The sequence below is a fragment of the Astatotilapia calliptera genome, chromosome 15 (assembly GCF_964374335.1).
Source record: "Astatotilapia calliptera chromosome 15, fAstCal68.1, whole genome shotgun sequence".
NCBI classification, from domain to species: Eukaryota; Metazoa; Chordata; class Actinopteri; order Cichliformes; family Cichlidae; genus Astatotilapia; species Astatotilapia calliptera.
Genome location: NC_137436.1, coordinates 27,121,891 through 27,126,792, shown reverse-complemented (window position 1 = coordinate 27,126,792; position 4,902 = coordinate 27,121,891). Strand labels below are relative to the sequence as shown.

Here is a 4,902-nt window from a genome sequence, read left to right as displayed (position 1 = left end):
GAGCGCGTACATTCTTTACATGTACACAGTATTATGTGTTGGTGTCATGCACACAGTTCTCTTCCTGCAGCATCCCTGTCGGTCACAACGACTCTGCTCATTGGTTGATGGATGCAGGCTCGATTTCATACTGAAGAAGCTCAGAGTCGTGCAGCCAGCTAACGTTAGCGCTCAGACTGCTCCTCTCACATTACTCACCCAGAATTATCATGCTGATAAACACTGTGCACGCCATAATTTGATGTTAAATTTGTGTTGTTTTTTTTAAGTATGATAGAATGACGTAAAGTAATTGATGACAACCATCATCAATTACTTTGCGTCATCCCTCCGCGATGATGATGGTGGTTGTCATCAATACTGTAAAAGAAGCCTGTACAGACATTTATTACACACCCAGTGTGTAAGGTTTACACTAGGGCTGGGTATCGTCACTGATTTCTAGAATTGATTCGATTCCGATTCACAAGGTCCTGAATCGATTTGATTCGATTTGAATAGGGGAAATTTTGCCTCAGACAGTCAGAAATATTATAATTCTGTACTTATCAGTACATATCTATATTTTTATAGATAAAAAGAAAGCTGATACTTGTGAGACTTTATCAAAGGTGTAAGCATCACAGCAGATGCCTTTGTTGCAAAGTAACTGAGGATAAAACACAGGAAAAACATGAAGGCGGTTTTCCTGGTCTCGGTTTTTATATCAGATGACCTTAAAAATATTGTGCAGTCAAAAACGAAGACAAGCAGAGCAAAGTTGTTGTTTTTTTTTTGTTTTGTTTTTTTTGCCTGTCCCGTTTGGTTCTTTTGCCATCAGAATTATTGTCTAAAGGGGAAGAAAGATGCCCAACGGATTTACTATACCAAATGGACCATCCCAGCCTTGCCGTAATATCTATTTGATTCACCTTTTATTGTTTATTTTATTTTTCATTTTCACTTGTTAGATATGGGACAGACTTGAATGAGGAAAAGAAAAGGGAGAAAGAAAGAGGGAAAGAAAAACAGCAGAGAAGAGGGACGGGGATAAAGGGCAAAAAACAACAAAATAAGCAGACAAAAAAAATACATATATCAATCACCTGGATCACCTGTTGAGAAAGAAAAAAGTAAATACTAAATATTAAACATTCTGCAGCATGCAAGATCGACAGCGCACAGTGTGCTTTGAGGTAGGAGCCAAAAAGGGTGTAGTTTGTGTGTGTGAGCACCCGTGTGTACACCTGTGAGCATGAACGCGCTTGTTTTTAAAAGGTTCCTTCATGTAATGATCTGCTAGAGGGTGTGGGGGGGGGGGGGGGGCACAGCCCTGTCCTCCAGGGCATGAAGCAGATATGGAGGAGATCAAAACTCCAGACATCCAGAGGCCCCCAGAACACAAGAGACCAAGGAAGACCAACAGAGGGGCAGCCGCGCCACTGTCCCAGAAAGAGCTGAGGAGAGTCCCAGATGAGGACTCACTCAGCAGCAGAAGCCAAGGGGGGTTGCAGTGACGTGCCCGTCAGCTCCACCGGCAGCCAGCGGTGCCAGAGTGACCAAGCCCCAGGCCGAGAGGCCGAGGGCACCCCACCCCCGAAGTGGCCCGAGTGAGCCCCAACAAGCAGCCACCAAGGAGTGAGCCGGTGTGTACCTGGACGCCCATCCCTGGACACAAAGAACCACCAACGCACCGATGTCTGAGGAAGTCCGCCACTGGCAGGGGAAGTGGTGGGGGGAGATAGGCCTCCAAACCTTGGAGGGCCCGAGATGTCCCCAGAGAGGTGGCGTCTGATACCCGACCTGACATATGGACAAAGACAAACAGGCACACACAGATACAAACATCCATTCCCACCCTCATGCTCTCATATGCAATTACTCAGCACTCACCCAACGTGGAGACAGACATAAAGAGACGCTGTACACACGATCACACTCCCCAAGCGTACTCTAAGCCCCGGGTCTAGGTACCCTTGCCCCTGGAGGGGGAAGCTACTCCCAGACCCAGGTGGTGTTACCCTTTTCCCTGGGGTGGGGAGAAACAGACCACTCCGACTCCGCAGCAGCAGGGAGGCCCCATATTCCAAACCCCAGGAGACCAGGAGATGTCCTTACTGAATCATCAGAGCTGAACAGGTGATGGAGAAATAGGTTTACCTTTTGGGTGACATGAATGAGCTGAAGGGAAGTTATGAACTGTTTTAGAGAGACAAATAACACCAGGATCTTCTTTTTACTTAGCTGACAGCTGGTAACTGCGTAGGGGCGGGTCTGGCACAGTCAACGGCGGTCCAGGCGTGGGATTTCTCTCGTGGAAATATGCACATTATTTTTTCCTTTCTATTGGTAGGTGGCACAGTGCACTTGTGGAGAGTAACTAGCTAGAGGACTGGTAATCTTGTTGGGTATCCAGTTACGGAAGCAACACATTAACAAGAGAATTCTGAGTAAAACCAAAGTTACTTTCCCTAGTAACTAGTTACTCTGAAAGTAACAAGTAACTTGAAGTAACTGAGTTACTTTTGATAGAAGTAACTAGTAATGTAACTAAGTTAATCATTTAAAGGAACTTACCCAACACTGCTAATAAATAAGCGAATAATGCAAAAAACAGATTTTTAGCGTTGGGTCCGCGTTTTGTGTTTATGTCTTTGTGCAGAATCCATGTACCTGCTCTCATTTACTGTTTTTGCTGTTTGGTGGTTGTAGAAATTTTGTGAGGTTTAACCTGAGATCCTGGCGTTTTAGGCAAAATACATTTATGTTTAAAAATCGATTCAGGATTTTAATGAATTGATATCACGTTATCCAAGCCAGAATTGATTTTAATTGATAAATCGATAATCAAAACCCACCCCTAGTTTACACCCCAGCTGCCCTAAAGTAACAGCATTAGTAACGTTCATGTTTTTGTACTGGTTAATCCAGCAGTTTGCACAAGCTCTGTAAATGCTTAAATACATTCAGTGTTATTCTCTTTTTTCTTGTTTTTGTTTTTTTTGGGGGTTTTTTCGCCTATCCCGTTCAGCCCTGATAATCAGAGTTATTGTGACACACATCTGCACCTGGCGCTATCACCACGTTTGAATTCTCGTTTTATGCACATTACATTTGTGACTTTCAGTGTTTTCAGTTTTTGTCTTGCACATAAACCTTTAAACTAAATGAAATGTTTTATTTTCAGCCTACTGGTGAAGGTTCTGGGCTGCCTTTCCTCATAACAGCCATTCCTCAAGAGTCTCCCCATTTAAAGCAATGCACTAACAGGGACTGTAACATCTAGTCCTTTTTACTGAATATACAATAGTATAAGTCGCCCTGCCTCCAGCTAGCCAGTTAGATGGCACAGATTTGGTGCTTCTAGTGGAGTTTAGCCCATTTATTCCCTTTGTACAGGCTAATATGCTCAGCACTGAAAAGACATCAGTAAGAAAGTAGATTTGTCCTCCACAGAGCGTCTCGGCCTAACACAGGCATCTGTTAGCCTCATCGTGCAGTAAGTCTGTGGGTAGATTGACCTTGTGGCGGGAAACTTTGCTAGAATCAGTGCTGGATCAGAAATTCATCCCAGAAACAAACTCACTGAGGGCTGGTTCTGCTGGTTCTGGACCAGCTATAGCTGGTATTTGAACGATCAATTGTTTCACAGGATGACAAGCAAATAATATCAAAACATGAAAACTAGAGCTATAGATTGATTAATTTTAAATGATTTAGTAATAAAAACAAGCACAGTGACAGTACTCCTCACTAACTGTCCAAACTCACCAACGTTGACAGATAATATCAGAGGAATCATGTGGAAGCCTGACTTACACAGCTCAACTATAATGCAATATACAAAAGTACAGGGTGGGCCATTTATATGGATACACCGTAATAACATGGGAATGGTTGGTGATATTAAAGTCCTGTTTGTGGCACATTAGTATATGTGAGGGGGCAAACTCCTCAAGATGGGTGGTGACCATGGTGGCCAATTAGAAGTCGGCCATCTTGGATACAACTTTTGTTTTTTCAATAGGAAGAGGGCCATGTGACACATCGAACGTATTGGTAATGCCACAAGAAAAACAATGGTGTGCTTGGTTTCGATGTAACTTTATTCTTTCATGAGTTATTTACAAGTTTCTCTTTGTTCACAGCCATTGACATGTCGAAGAGGTTAACACGTGAGGAGCAGATCGAAATTGTGTTGATATCTGGTGAACGCGGTAACCGGGTCATTGCAGCAGATTTCAATGTAAGACACCCTACGAGACCACCCATCTCCCATGCTACAGTCAGCAAACTGCTTGCTAAGTTTCGTGAAACTGGTTCAGTGTTGGATTTGCCAAAATGTGGACGCAAGAAAACTGTCACTAATGAAGAAACATCAGTGGTTGACCTAGCTTCATTCAGCAAGAGCCCACAGCGTAGCACTCGCCGCATGTCACTGGAGAGTAGCATTAGTCGAACATCCCTTCGGCAGATATTACTGTATACTAATGTGCCACAAACAGGACTTTAATATCACCAACCATTCCCATGTTATTACGGTGTATCCATATAAATGGCCCACCCTGTACATCTCAACTCTGTGGGGCCTTAAAAGAAAATCAGATGAATGTGTGTTTTCTGCACTGTCACCAGTATTATACCACCAGTATTATAAAGATTCAGGATTCGAGGTCTTTATTGTCAGTACAACAACATACACAGTATACAGCGTACTGAAATGCAGTTTCTTCGGCATAAAAGAGGGAGCAGAGGGGCAACAATCACTCTTCGACTTTATTAACATCATGCTACCTAAGTGGCTGGGATTCCAGCACAACCCATGCAGACTCAGGATCCTGTACGGTGGAAAGATCCACCTCTTCTCAACACCTCAAGAAGCTGAAAAATTCTACAAGAATCTGCCGAAGGAAACAGCAGAGG

General features: G+C 43.5%; 1 long non-coding RNA gene across 1 annotated transcript in view; it reads right to left on the bottom strand.

Moving 5' to 3' along the window:
• The window catches only part of LOC145420341 (uncharacterized), a 135,445-nt gene that overhangs the window by 75,991 nt on the left and 54,552 nt on the right, over positions 1-4,902 (bottom strand). The gene's annotated exons all lie outside the window — the stretch shown is intronic.